The following is a 16,272-nucleotide window of genomic DNA, read 5'->3' on the forward strand; positions in this document are numbered from 1 at the left end:
TATTGTGGTTCAGCCTGAAGGAGATAAAGGGCTGAGCTTATTTTTTAAAAAAATAATAATTTGAGAAATTCTATGATAATTTTTGGAGGGTACTCCCTTCAAACATTGAAAACCACACGTATTCTTCTCTACCACCTTTGCCTCCTTTTCCTTTAGACTTTCTTGTTCACAAGCTCCATACATGGTCTGAAACATCCGTAGCTCTCTGTTTCCTATTTGATTATCTTCTGTCACATCAACAGCTGGCACGTCCACAAATTCCCACTACTTGAAGGCACTACAGGACAAGGTTAATTGCAAATCAGATCTTCCACTCTGGAAGAACATACCCACTGGTTTGTTTATTCCTTACTAAACTCTTTCCCAGAAAACAGGGTGGGCTTTATCTCTCTGGTTTATAAAATAATATGTCTGAGATAGGCAAACTAATGGAGCCCTAGTTCCTCCCACCACCACCCATCTACACAGAATACATCAGGACACAGTGTACAACCTCTGGTCCAGTGGCCCTTGAGTTGTGTCATTATAAGGGTGGAGAAACTTGTCCATTTCAATTTCTCCCAGTTTCTCATTTTTCCAGTTGTAACTTCAGTTCACCACATTTCCACAACCGTTTGTGAATTTGTTTAAGTCCTTGTGTAAATTCAAGAGCATTTTAGTGTGTCTTTCTCATAATAAACCCATTTGTATGCAATGTTACCTAAAACTCACATCTTGGCGAGCATTTTCCCACAATGTAATGTACATTTGTAAACCATTTCCATCAATATATGCATTCTTACACACATTTTTGGGTTGAAACAAAATAACAAAGTTCCTTCCAGTAGCACCTTAGAGACCAACTAAGTTAGTTATTGGTATGAGCTTTCGTGTGCATGCACACTTCTTCAATGCATGCATATGAAAGCTCATACCAATAACTAATTTAGTTGGTCTCTAAGGTGCTACTGGAAGGAATTTTTTTTATTATTTTATTTTATTTTATTTTATTTTTTGTTTCAACTACAGCAGACCAACACGGCTACCTACCTGTAACATTTTTGGGTTGGAGAACTGCATTGCAAAATTCAGAGAAGTGTAAGTTCTGAAGGATGTCTGCATCAGTTTGAATGCTGTTGAGGGAGGTACAAATTAGGTAGGTTCACATTAAAATGCAAATGGAACTAAATTTATCCCTCTACCTTTATCCTTCAAATCCATTTGATCTGGATCCTAGCACACTCCCAATTTTATCAACAGAAGTGATTAATTAAATCATTGAAATATTTCTAGCCTGCCTTTCAATATGGATTCTCAAGCTAACCACCCACCCTCCCCAAAGCCCCTCCCACATCCATTGCATGACAAGATAATTTTATTACAACAGGAGCTATTTTAATGTTTAGAACAAAACTGCATTCTTGATGGGAGTGTTATTGTTTGCAGAGTAGGGGTGAAGAAACGGTGGCCCTCCAGACATTGTTGGACTACAACTCCCATCAGTCCCAGCAAGCATGGTCAATGGTTGGGATGGAGAGAGCTAAACCAGGAGTACCAAAGGCTGTGGAGGATCCAGGCCAGGAATAGCTAACCCACAGTTCAGGGACCTAATGATGCTGTCCAAGCAAATGTTTGTTCTCCACCCACCAAAAACCAATCACATTTAGGAGTGGCAGCAAATATATATATATATATATATAGCAAAAAAGGAAATGTAACATTGAGGTGGGCAGAAAGGTTTAAGCGCACCACATAAAAAGGTAAAGGGACCCCTGACGATTAGGTCCAGTCATGACCGACTCTGCGGTTGTGGCGCTCATCACGCTTTATTGGCCAAGGGAGCCGGTGTACAGCTTCTGGCTCATGTGCCCAGCATGACTAAGCCGCTTCTGGAGAACCAGAGGAGCGCATGGAAACGCCGTTTACCTTCCTGCCGGAGCGGTATCTATTTATCTACTTGCACTTTGACGTGCTTTCGAACTGCTAGGTTGGCAGAAGCAGGGACCGAGCAATGGGAGCTCACCCCGTTGTGGGGATTCGAACCGCCAACCTTCTGATCGGCAAGTCCTAGGCTCTGTGGTTTAACCCACAGCACCACCCACATCCCTAAGCCCACCGCATAGCCCAATGCAAATCCCCCCCCCCTTCACAGTCACCAGATCAAACATTAATTGAGCAGGGGTGGGCAATAACTCTCCGCATCAGGTGATCTGTGTATGCACATGAGACAGTGTGGAGTGGCCACACCCACCACTGGGATGTGGCCTCTGGAAGGTTGGTGAAGGGTAAATGTGGCCCTTAGGAAGAAAAAGCTAGCCACTTCTAGGCCCACTGTGGGATTCCATACTCAGGGTCAGACTTTGGTAATCTTTCATAATATGGCGCCCTGTGCGAGGCCAAAATTTGGTGCCCCCAAAAATGGATCTTCTGCATTATGGATCTTCTCAATCTTTGCCCCTCAACTCAGCACCCTTTGTGAAGGAATCACCTGCACTACCCTAAATTCAGCACTGCCACACTTCAGCAGAGAGGATCACCTAAGTACAGCTCCACTGGGAAGGTCTGTTTGCGTAGTGAGTGGAAGCCCTGTGTTCCCGTTTAGGAGTTTGAGGGTCTCCATCAAGGCTGTGAAAGAAGATAGTTTTCCTTGAAGAGACAAAGCATGCAGACACAGACTGGGTGTATTTGTTTTAAGCATGCCACAGTGCAAAATCTAGTATCATCTGTCACCAGTGGGTAAAACTGTACCCGCTGTTATCTTTAGGAAATTTTAATAAGTCTTGTTTTGATTTGCAGCTGGGAGAGTTTGTTCAAGAATCTTAATTACAAGGAAAATGATTTGCAGGGCATATTTACATTATTCTGCAGCATAAAGGGGAGGGATGTGCAATGCGCTTATCCAACGTCTCAGTGAGATTTTGATGCTGTAGAGGTCTCGCTCTTTTTATCCCAGTGGCCTGTTTGTACAAACAGCACCGAATGCCATTTGTGCAAAGGGTTTGAGGAGACTTTTCTGATGGAATAAGCATAAAGTCGTGCATCAAAGCCTGCCAGCCACAAAACAGTTAATGCAAAGAAAAACACCACAAGTCGTGCTCTTCTCAAAGGGATATTTATTTAGTTTTAAAGAACTTCTTCATGGAAAGAAAATGAAAGCTGGAAGCAGAAAAGAAACATCTGCCTTCTACAAAGTTATGAGAAACTAGGTTTCACATTCCTAACCCTTCCTTTTTCCTTTTGGCTCCAAATCAAGTACTTTTAAAAGAAGGTAACATAACATACACACATCTGGATAACTGGACAAACTTCATATATATATATATATATATATATATATATATATATATATTCACGTTGTAAAACAAAAACATAAATTGAAGCAACCAAATGGGGCGGGAGAGAAATAGCATATTCACTTCTTACCTGGGGGGGGGGAGCACATTCTTTCATGGAATGTTTCTCTGGATCAACTCCCATTACAGTGTAGAAAGTGTTTGGCATTCCCCTTAGAGTTGGAATTCAGGATACACACTTTCCATTCCAATAGCATTAGACCCCAAACAAGCTAAAGTTGGTTGTTCCATGCATTAAGCCCTTTTGATACACAGGACCAGTCACATGGGAGTTCCTGTTCTTGGTGTGAACCCACACTGCTGCAGGGAAGCCTTGGTAAATTAACTGATCAGTTGCTCACAGATTATCATAGAGTTGGAAGGGACCACGAGGGTCATCAAACCCCCTGCAATTCAGGAATCTTTTGCCGCACATGAGGCTTGAACTCACAACCCTGATATCAAGAGTCTCGTGGATCATGTGTCCCTATGAAGCACCACCTCACCACACAGGAGGGTGCTGACTACATAATTTAAAAGACCCATGTGATTGATTTTACCCATGCAATTGCAATATATACACATATTTCCTTACAGGATTGTTGCTGGTGTGTGAGAGAGAGGAGGAGAGAGAGAGAGATGCCCTAACCCTTCTGATGAGGAATGGCCCAGGCATACTGAGAGTCCCCCAGACACCAGCACTGAAGTCCGTGGTATACCAGGGGGCACTGGCCTACGTCCAGAGGGTGCCCTGGAAGGACCCTTTGGGTGTATTCCTGACCCACCTCTGACAGAGGTCAAGTCATCCTCCTGCCCTCAAGAGCATCAGCACCAGAAGGTCCAAGTCCAGAGTGCATGTCTGAGAGCCCAATGGCACTGCATGTCTCTTGACTAAAGGACTCCTTGTGAGTAATAACACCCCCTCAATAGTAAAAGACATCTGCTGCATTCTCTGGGCTATCAGCTGGATTTTGCCAGTTGCCAGAAGCAATGCATGTCATTCAGCTCCCTTCTCTGAACCAGACTCCTTGCCTTGGCCTCTTCAGGACCACCTTAGTTGGCGACCTCCTGGCTCCTGTTTACTGATGCTGTCCCCAGATTATGTTTGGACTCAGATTGGAGCTAATGTAGTTGAGGACCAGAGGATACTTCATATCTCCCTTTCTAACAGAGAGCAAGAGAGCCTAAACATCAGGGAGGCAGATCCAGTGTCAAATATTTCCTTATAGCCACCAACAACACATCCATGGCCCAAAGGACCAAAAATGAGAGTGTTGGGGGTGGAGGATGTCAAGGGGTGGCCAGGAACAGGCTTGAACCTGAAGGACTCAAAGACTTCTTAGCCACCCAACATTCTCTCAAGCACAGGGAAAATATTCACTGGCTCAATAATTTGTCAAGGACGTTGTCCAGTTACGAGTGCATAGGCCATACTATAAATCAGGAGGCAACAACATACAGATTGTTCACACAAATCCACAAATATTTTTAGTTACCAGCTCATAAAGGCAGAAAGAAGCAGAGAGTAAGCATACAGGAAGGAGCAAACGTTTGATTGCTTGTTTGTTGTGATAAAAGGGACAAGAAGATATTTCCAGTATTTTCTCCCATTGTCAATCTTCTTTCCAAGCATGTGTATATATGATGGGGATATATGTATGTGTGAAAATGTTTTTCATTTCGGTTTCTTCTTTCATTTTCTGCCTCCCTGTGGGCAGTTATATTCCCCCCCCCCTTGCTTGAGGCAGATACCTGTTCATGGCAACCAGCTCATTCAAACTGTTGGTTATGATGACATTGAAGGTTTGATGTGATGCATAAAATGGCAGGTATAAAAAAACCTGGGTCCTCAGGTCTGCTGCTTGCAGCCTTAAGAAGAAAAGTGTGCCGCATATGCGATCAATCATTCAATTCAAGAGGTAGTTAAAAAGCCATCTGTAAAAGGACCCAATATCAAGGAGAGAGGGTTTTCAGTAATTCCTGCTTAATCATAAACTTATTATACTTACATACAATAACTACATCACCATTAGTACTACAAATATATTTAAGTTAATGTTAAAAGCACTAGAGCTAGAGACTGGGGATGTAGCTTGAGGACCAGAACCAAGGCAGCATATAATCAATATTTAGGAATAGGATATGCCACTTGAATGCTCCAAAGGTCTGCTCACTGATCTTTCACTTGTTGGGCAGATGGGTGTCACATTATGCAAGGGAAACATTGCTTTCTTGTAGACTACGTGGCAACAAGACAGAGCTTCCTATCGTAACATTAACTGGACTAAGTTAACTAAAGGGATGAGACAGAGGAGCCATCAGGAAATTACATCACTGAACATTGTCCAATTAGGCACAATGGGCTGGAGAAGAGTGGGAAACAGAGCGGGCTGGAGACTAAGGAGAAGTGGAGGAACTGCCTGGTAGGGAGAGGAACTGAAACAAGACAAGGTATGGGGACTGTGCTGCCTATAGGAAGCACTTTGTTCCACAGTGGACACCATTTCAGAGTATACTATGGGGAAGGGAGCAAGCTTCAAAAACCCACTTCTGGATATATTCAAGACTGCATTAGAGCATTGTGCTCGAAGAGCATTTGTTGTGGTTACTTCTACATATTATATAATAAACAAATATATGAGTGCTCCTCAAGAAACATCAAATGTGGCCTGAAAACAGTGAATATTGGCCCTAGAAAATGTATGCAGCCAACCTGTCTTCCAACAACCTAAACACACATCCAGTCTAACCAAATTGTTAGGAATTTGCTAACTTTTATTTCATTTCAGTTTTCATAGGGTCTCACACCATTTCCTCTAAGCTCTCTCACATTTTCTCTCTGCCCCAGGTACACCTCAGTATAGTCTTTGAAGATACAGTGCACTCCACTTCTCATGTCTTTCTGAATCCTGGCCCCTAGTTATACCAGAAAACCTTTTCATACTTATTAGCTACAAGCCTTTTCTTTTAACCAAAAATACCCACCATACTGCTTACAAAAATCTAGTAGTGCCATTATCAAATTAACCAGTTGTGTCCAATCAGCAAGCTGTACAAATAATATCAAACAAAACTTTCAAACATTCCTTCAAACTCTCAATTTTTGGCTTCTTCCTATTAAACAGCATATTTTCTAATATTCATGTTGGTTCTGAAATCCATGGCCATTTGTATTCATACATGTCTTCATGAGTGCCTTGGCATGAAATTAACTGGTCTAGAAATGTGTTTTCTAAATCACAACCCAAGCTGTAATTAAATATTATACAATATCACAATTATGCAATTATGCATAGCACTTATGAGATGATAAAATTAACATCCATGTAGAGTTAATTACTAACAGGTATGTTTGGCTTGTGGTTAGGCAACTGCTAGCTGTTTCCAGGGCCTGTTTCTCACACTATGGTTCCACTTTCTGAGGCATTTGCAAAGTCTGCTGATCCATAAAATGTACTATTGAAAAGGTTTGTCTTGGCAAAAGGTTTAATTTTGTTCAGCGTTGTAATGGTGTCCGTTAACACACCATTACATACACCATTAACATATTTGGCAACTGGGATTTCCTTTTAAGGAAGAAAAAAAAGAATGTGAGCGTAAATCATAATTATAGTCCACCTAGCACAATCAATCAGCACATAATGCGTTTGCACTCCTTCTTGGCCCACCCTGAAACGGTTCCATCTGAATGCATCTCCCGTGTAAATGGAACCCCATGTGTCACTTTAACAGGAAGTCACTAGTCAAGCGGTACATGAGGTTAAGTTATATGGTCCCATTCAGGAATGTGGAATTGGTGAGATTCGGTGAGCAATCTGTTACTAACAACACTTCAACACTTGCAAGATGGGAGAAGACTTTCAAAACATGGCCATCCACTCCTAGAAGTGTTAAGCAAATAAATGAATAGAAGCAGGTCTCCTTCCCAAACCACAGAGATATCTATACGTCCAAAAGGCCATATATTGCATCTTCCTCCCTTTCTGAGCTATTTCAGTCTTTACTTGTCCCTTTCGAAATTAATGTTTCTGTATACTTCAGTCATCCATGGCTACAGTTGCCCGTTTGTGTTAAACCAGAAATTGGACAAAGTTCGGAGAAAACATAGCCTCCTTACTTTATGACTTTTGTCGGTCCATCTGTGTCCTCTCTGTGTGATGTGGTCATGCAAGGCGATGAATGCTGCCAGCCCATCTGGCCTTGGGGAATTGAAGTAATAGACATTTTTAACATGCTACCCCGCCCCTCACTCTTCTTCCAAGTGCCATGCTTTCAGCACCAAAAGCTGGCAAGGCAAGGACGTGGAGCAAACAGGTGTTTGATGGGTGGCAGGCAGGCAGAAGCCAGAAATCAATCCGTTGCTAAAGAGGGATAAGAAGAAATTGGCCATTTCACACTGATGTCAGGCACTGGCAGGCAGCTGTTAATGTTATGAGCCCTTCAAACAGCCAACCATGTATCTTGAAGCTAATCCCAGAGGACACAGCTCCAAGGCAATGCCAAATCAAGGCCACAAAGGAATTTTGGAGAAATTAAAATGTCATGTGCCGGCAGTAGCACACTAGACCAGGAGCTCTGTTGTTGTTGTGTTGTTTTGTTTTGCTGTGCCTGCCAACCCCCACCAAGGTAAGGGAAAGGGTGCACCACCACCAAGAGGTCCATCTAGTGAGGTCTCTGCCACCACTGCTGGGGGGCCCACTTGGAGGATGCCAGCACTGGTGCCATTCCTGACCAAGACTGAAGGAACACTACAGATCCTGGGAGTATCATGTCCAAAAGCTGTATGGAGCTGGCTTTCTGATTATCACCTGATTCAGTACTCCCCATCTGAGGCCTGCTTAGCTTAATACCAGGTAACTGCAGGCAACCTACACAGGATTATCTCATTTTATCTTCATAGCAACCCAGTCAAGTATATCTGATTGAATGATTAAGACTTCCCCAAGGCTACCCAATGAACTTGGTTGTTTAAATCTAAGTCTTTCTTCCCCATTCCACCATTTACCCACTATTCCACAGTGGCTCTCCACACACCACTTACATACCCTCCAACAAGTTAAGTCCCGGAACCGGGATGTCCATCTTCCCATCTGTGGCCCTGCACAAGTCATGCGACCCGCATGAGATCACAGAGTGCAAAAGACACACTTTTGGGTGGCTGTGCTCTCATGTCATCATCATCACAATATTGGTGCATATCCCCCCCCCATATGCACACAAACACGCATGCAATTTAATCCAGATTTTCCTTTTACATGGAAAATATGACTTTAAAAAAACCTGATGCCAATATCCCATTTGCAATTCCAGATGACTTGTTTTGCACTATTAAGCCCACCATCTGGAAGCATCTCCTGAAGTAAACAGCTATCCTAGGAATCATTGCTAATAACAGTGTGGAGGAATGTGCTGGATTTTCTTCAGTTTATCCCCTAGGGTTAGGCACAAATGTTGCTGGGTCCGAGATCTGCAACACAACCCCTATTTATTCAGAAGAAACAAATGGAATCAAATGGGACGTAAAAACAAATGTGATGTTCAGAATAACCAGTCACTTGTGTCTGCTAGTCCTGGATTGGGGGGGGGCACCTGCCTTCCCTGTTGCATGGGCAATCATTGTTGGCATCCATCTGTCTCAAGAGACAATGGAGTGTGCCTCCAGGGGTGAAGTCAAACCACTCCACTAGCTGCACCAAAGTGACTTCCCCAGGGTGCAAGCCTGGGCAGTGTGTATGGAGGTCCTGGGCTGCCCAGATGACAAGTCCCCCTCTAGGCCTTGCTTATGTGGTCCAAAGGAAAGGAAAGCAATATGTTGGGCACCAGAAGCTGTATACCGGCTCTGTCGGCCAATAAAGCGAGATGAGCGCCGCAACCCCAGAGTCGGCCATGACTGGACCTAATGGTCAGGGGTCCCTTTAGCTTTAATTAGCCAATGCCCTCAGGCAAGCACCCTTCTACTCTCTTTTCCATTTAGCAAGGGATTCTCTAAATGAAACAGAATTAGGTTTGATAAATTCATGCACAAAAATTTTTTTTGCTTGTTTGAGTTTCATTTCTTCTGATTTGGTGTAGAAATGCCATTTCTCAACAGCCCTCTCCTTTCTGCAGTTTTGCTACCATAAATTCCCTACTCTACCTCCAAGATGCTATTTGTTATAATAATAATAATAATAATAATAATAATAATAATAATAATAATAATAATAATAATAATCACATAGCAGCTTCACAGAGTAGGCCTTTTGAGTGGAGAAAATGGTGAGGTGAGGCTTAACATCCCTCGTCTTGACCCCCCCAAAACACACACATATGACTCATTTTGTAAAACAAATGGGTGTGGCCTATGTAGGAAGATTTGATGAACTAGATGTTCCTTAGGGTCCCTTCCAACTGTACAATTCTGTGATTTAAATAAAAAAAAATTATTAAAAGCACAAGCAAAGACTAGCACTGCATATACACATGAGAGAGCTTGTGTGTTCAGAATAAATCCATGGAGTCCATAAATGAGCTAAGACTGAACCCTCCTTGGTCTAATTCCAACATTATATTCTGGACCACACTAGCTCAGATGCAAACATATTGGATGAAACTTTGGTGAGGAACAAAATAAATGGCAAGGGTAATGTAATCAGCCTTTTTTATGGAGCCTCATATGGATTTGTGGGGGTAGGGGGGAGAGCAGAGGTTTTTGACAATTACAGTGCCCACTATTAAAACCAGATTTTAAAACATCATCATCACCATAATGTTTCTCATTTACATAGTGTTTCATTTTTCATTTCCCAAAACCCATTTCCTACCAAATGAAAAAAAGCCCTTCCAACTAATAAATTTGAACCAGCATTATTCTTGTAACTATTAAAGCAATATTACTTAACATTTATGAAGCAGGTTTTCACTAATCCTCACAACATCCCAATGAGGCAAGTAGATCTGTGTACATTAACATTCCCATGGTTCTGGTATAACTAAATACCAACTTATGAGTCCTTCTTGAGGCAGAACATGTTCAAAGCAAGAGCGAAACAATAAAAGTTGACACCTAGATGGATTATACTCCCAGCGCATTTTTTATTATTATGAAAAAGTAGCAGCTTATCTGAGGCCCTTCTCTGTGTGCCTCCTCCATGAGAGGTCCGGAGGGTGGCAACACAAGAACAGACCTTTTCTGTGGTGGCTCCCTACTTGTGGAATGCTATCCCCAGGGATGCTCACCTGGCACCTTTATTACATCTATTTAGGTGCCAGGCAAAAACATTCCTCTTCTCTCAAGCCTTTGCCCAATTAAACACTGTGTATGGCCTCATAAACTGGGGACAATTGTTTTTGTTTGTTACTAAGTTATGTATTTTTGTGTTTTTATACTACCCTGTGATCCTCAGATGATGGGCAGTATAGAAATGTAATTAACAACAACATAACACTAAGGAGAAAGTCTGCTCACTACCCTCTGTACCCCTCCATTTTTCTCTTCCTCCCACTCCTTACATGGCACTTGGGGTTCTGCTGTAAATCACTTGCACAAGGCATCATTGGAGATGCAATTCCTCCAGTGACCTCTCTTTCTGTTCCTCCTCTTCTCTTTCCCTTCCCTCAGAATGAAGTTTAACTGGGTGCTAGGGAAGGAGGGGAGATAAAGAGAGGTGTTATAGCTGCTAGGAACACAGTTGTAGGACCATTTAAAACATGGAATAAGGTAGCGTGATAGGCCGACCTTTCCCTCACAGCCATTACTGCCCAGTTCTTCTCCAGCTCAGTTTTCAATCTGAAGCAGAGAAAAACAGGGTGGTGAGAATCGGCTTAGCTCACAATAAAGGCACACATTATTTGTAGCCTTTGTAAGTGCAGGAGATTCTGTACCAGATATTTACAACACTCAACAATACCAGCCCAGTTTTGAACTCATCCCTCCAGTGGCAGTAAGCTTAGGGAGCAACAGCAAGAGGGGGATGTTTCCCTCATGGCCTGCTTGTGGGGTCAGAGTCCCAAGAGGCATCTGACTGGCCAATTTGGAAAACAGGATGTTGGACTCAACTGACCTTTGGTCTGACTCAGTGGTGCTCTTCTTGAGTTCTTACGTAGTATGGTGTCCAGGCAAACTCCCTCAAGGCACTGTTTTTGCTCTAAGAACTTCTCATCCCCCCCCCCCCCCGGTAATCAAATGGAAAGATTTGGTCAAGTCATAAAACGTCTTCTCCTCACAGTTAGCACATCCACTGTTGTTACAAGTGCTTTCTGGAATTTAGTTGTGTGTCTTGGGCCAATATTACCACAAGTAACAAGCAATGGTAAGTGAAGGACTGCTACTGCAAGTTGCCCACTAGAAAAGGGGCTTAGGAGAGGGATACCCTCCCTTCCTGTTTGCCCATCTGTGTCTGTTTCCCACTCCACCTGAGTCTCCCCATAAGCCAATAGTGCAACCTGTGCATTTTGCTTTCTTTCTATTGCAGCACAAATATGCACACTTATCCTGAAGACGATATTACTTATTGACTGTTACATGGAGATATGATTCCACTGGATCCAGATGAGTAAATATAGTATGGAGGCTTGCTCCTATTCAGTTAGGCACACCTAAACCCACTGTTTTCAGTGGGCTTAAGCCTGCCTAACTCTGCCCAGGCTGAGGCTGCACATATCAGATCTGAGTGTTTTTATCATCTTATTCAGGGAGACATAACCAAGCTGACAGCTTTGGGCTAGATTAGTGTAGTTTCAAGGCTTTCAGAAAGTCTGGAGTCAATTTTCCAGGCTCATAAATCACAACAAAAAAGTGTTTCATTATTCTGTCCGAGCAGAGTGGAATATCTGAGCCATATATCCTCACTTGAAATTTCCTTTTCAGAGCCCTTATGATGTCAGGAAACATTTCAGGGTGAAAAATTTTGAATTCATCTTTCAATCTATTCTTCTTAAAAGAAGGCTTTCAAACATTGCATTGAGCTACCCAAGCTGGGGCAACAGTTCTTTGACCATTGTGCCCTTTACTTGGGGAATTACAAACCCTTTTCCATTCCCCCTTTTCCATTCCCCCTTTTTTTAACAAGTTGATTGAGCATCTCCCCATCATCTTGTATGACAAGCAGGCTCATAAACTTCTGAGTATTGAGACCAACTTCTGAGTTCCTGTTTGTCAGTCCACCGGTAAGAGTGGGCATTTCAAAGGCAGGACCCTCTTAGTGGTGACCCCCACACCTTTGGAATTCCGCAGGGAAATATATATGGCTTGCTCTCTTGTTGTTTTTAAGAAAACTCAATATGTTATTATTCCTGTCTGTGTTTGATTAATCAATATGCTGTGCTTGAAAAATTTTAGCTCTTGGTGGTTTAAAATTAATGGTTTCTTTGGAATTTTTGTTTTTATGAGCTTAAAGCTTTATTTCAGGGTAGCCAACGTTGTGCCCTCCTGTTGTTGCTGGACGACAGTTCCTGCCAGTTAGTAGGGATAAGATCGGGGATAGTAGGAGTCGTAGCCAACAACATCTGGAAGGTGCCAAATTGACTGCCCCTGCTTTATGCAATCCACCTTGTGAGGACAGTGTGGCCTGAAAAGTGGGCTATAAATCTTCATATGAATGTTAATTATCTAGATCCATTTCAATCTGTCTTCTGCCTGAAACTGCCTTGGTTGCCCTTAATGATAACCATCTGTAGGAAAGACAGATGTGATGTTGTGAGTTCTCCTGGACTTCTCGGGGGCTTTCAATGTCATTAGCCGTGGTATCCTTTGGAATAGAAATGGTCAATTCTTACATCACTGGGAGATTCCAAGAAGATGTGCAGGCTGCTCTCTTGTGGGTATATATTTTCTCTCTCACAGTTTTTCACATCACATTCACATAGAATACCTGTGAAAAGTCATCCAGAATTTTGGGCTGCCGTTAGTAAGCTACTGGTGTCCAGTTCTACCTCTCCTTTCCATCTGAACCAGGTGTTGTGGTGGCCTCCTTGAATGACTTCCAGAGGTCAGGAACAGACTGAATAAGAGGGAATAAATTGAAAGATACAAGCTCTCTTCAAGTGTTAATCAAATGAAAGGGTTAACCCATGGGTAGGCAAACTAAGGCCTGGGGGCCAGATCCGGCCCAATCGCCTTCTCAATCTGGCCTGCAGACGGTCCTGGAATCAGTGTGTTTTTACATGAGTAGAACGTGTGCTTTTATTTAAAATGCATCTCTGGGTTATTTGTGAGGCATAGGATTTCGTTCATTTTTTTTCTTCAAAATATAGTCTGCCCCCCCCCCACACAAGGTCTGAGGGACAGTGGACCGGCCCCTGCTGAAAAAGTTTCCTGACCCCTGGACCGTTAACCTGTCAAAAGGGCCAGTGGGATCGCATCACTGGCCTGAAACTCTGGTTGTGAAGATTCCTTGGTCCACACATTGAGCATGAATGGAGCTGGGGAAACTTACGCATACAGGGCTCTGCACTCATAGACTTCCACAGGATCTGGAACCCTGGGTGCTTACGGGACCTTTGTAGTTTGTGCCTCAATGGGGTCTGGTTCAAAACCCCAGTTTTTATACATGTAAACCACTTGGAACCCTATTGTAGCATTAAGTGGCATATAAATTAATAAATAATAATAAAATAACAACAACAGCTAAAAGAGCATTTTGAGTTCTTGATGTCCCTTGCTTTCTGAGACTCACCGGGTCCAAGCACTCAAGCCCACTGAGGCAAGTTGTCAGAACTTTTTCATTCAGGCAAGCATTTCATGAGGAGCACAATGATAGTTTGCCTGAGCTGTGTGTTGCTCCTCCTGCTAGCTGAAGAAGGCTTTTGCATTGTTGTTGTTATGTTTTGTTTATTGCTGTTTTGATGCTTTAATTGTTTTTACACTGCCTGAAATTGTTCTCCATTTGGAGAATTCTTATGAACTGAGCTGCAGATGCTTTTACATTTTAATTCAAAACAAAACAAAACAAAAACGCATCTCTTTCTACCCACCATCCCATGAGTTAGGAATCTGCCTAGGTTGCTGTTTCACACATTACACACAAAAAGGAAAGACGAGAATATGCTCTTGTACGTTCTCCTTCAGAGCTTCTTTGTGGATGTGCAAAGCTGCTCCCATTTAACTCTGGGCTTGCTTCGTCCTCCTGTTCACTGAGCATGCTCCTTTGGCTGTGAGCCTGGCTAATTATTTCTGTCCGTGAACTGTGTTCTGAACTGGCTTGACTCTTTCTGCTTTTTGCCAGCTTTGCAGAAACACACTGCACATGCTATAGCACAGATTTAACGCTTGACTTCAGCTGCTAACATTGAATGCTGGCTTTAGAAATTTTAACACTATAAAGGAACTGGGATCTTGGATTCCCATTCGTTGCTTCCAGACCCTATAATGGTAAGACCAGGACCAACATCAACACCCAGGTTCCAGCATCTAGGAAAGATTATTATCATTATTTATTAAATTTGTATACTGTCCTACATCCGTAGATCTCAGGATCCACTGGTAGCATCATCCCAGGTGTTATGTACTGAGTTGAATAGGATCCAAAATGCAGCAGTCTGATTGGTCCACAGGAGCACCCAATCCAGCTCCAGGTGGAAGTGAATCCGCAACCTGATTGGCCTACAGGTGAATCCCGGAATTAGCCAATCACGTGGGGCCCAATGTGTAAATAATGTATTTAAAGCAGACATTCTGGGGGAACTTCCATTCCTCCTCACCACTATGAGCTGAATAAAGAGCATGAAATCCACTCTCGACTCCAAGTATATTTCACCAGGGAATTGTGGGTATGCAAGTCTGCCATTTTAATTTCCCATAATGCTCTAGGCTGATACTATGTCAGCCACTCTTGGAAATGTAAATCAAAAACCCATAGCCACTGCCACCAGATATGTTGGGAAAGCCACCAATATAGGAAGATAGCCATGCTGGGTATTACACAGCTGGCCCTAGACAGGGCATTTTTCGAATAAAATCTGAACTCTCTGATTTCAGTGGGTCTATTTGACTGATGTTGGATATTGAGACTACCTTTTCCACACAACAATCAGCGAAGGTAAAAAGAAGAGGAACCCAGAGTAAAGAGAGAGAAAATGAGAGCCTCTTCTCTCTCTGATGCCTCTGGGTAAGTTTTTCACTGGCTTATCTTTTTTTTAAAAAAAATAATCTTATTTCTTGAGCAAATGAGTTTTAGTGTTTCTCTATTGCGAAAAGGAATTAAGAGCACTGATCTAATAAGTTTGTCCTTCAGAGTACTTAAGCCAACTTCTTGGGCTTAGGAATTGTCTGCCATGGATTTTGCTTGCTTGTGCAATGTATTCCCTATTTGTTAAATGGAATAATATGTTGCAAATATATCCTGTCACACACTACGAGTTAAGTGACACGTGTTTTTCTGGCTTCAACACCCACACACCCCAAAATCCTAACCTTTTGGAGCCTTATACATCTCCATCCTCATTTCTATGGGAGAGGAACCTGAAGACTGTATTACAGTTGCTGCCCTTTTATCTGAGAGGACCTCTGACACATTTATGGCTGCATCATAGGCAGGAGCTAATACCCAGTGGTTGGTGGATAGATCCATACTAGAAACCTGTCTAGCCAATATACCAGGATAGTTTAATGCTTCCAAAATCCATGACAGGCAGTCCATTACACAACCAAGAATACACGGGTATAAAATTATGTTGCTGAGCTGCCATTGGAAAATATGGGAATTTCTAATGTCACACTAGTTCTTTGTTCAATAATATGTTTGGAGAAGAAAAAAGAAAGATGACAATGTGTGTGTACTTGGTACTGGCTCCAAACTGGAAATAATCCTCTTGGTTTGTTTTCTGCTCTGGAACGTTCCTACACAAAACATCCCATAATCCTTTTTTCTTTTTGCCTTTGTGACTTTAGTCCTGGAAACACCTTCCCATGCCCCCAGCTCTCTGTAATAGTTCAGCTCTAAATTGTGTGGGAAGTTCTGAATGTTTTTCAAAACATAACATT

The sequence above is a fragment of the Podarcis vaucheri genome, assembly GCF_965113315.1.
Source record: "Podarcis vaucheri genome assembly, chromosome: 6".
In the NCBI taxonomy this organism is placed as follows: domain Eukaryota; kingdom Metazoa; phylum Chordata; class Lepidosauria; order Squamata; family Lacertidae; genus Podarcis; species Podarcis vaucheri.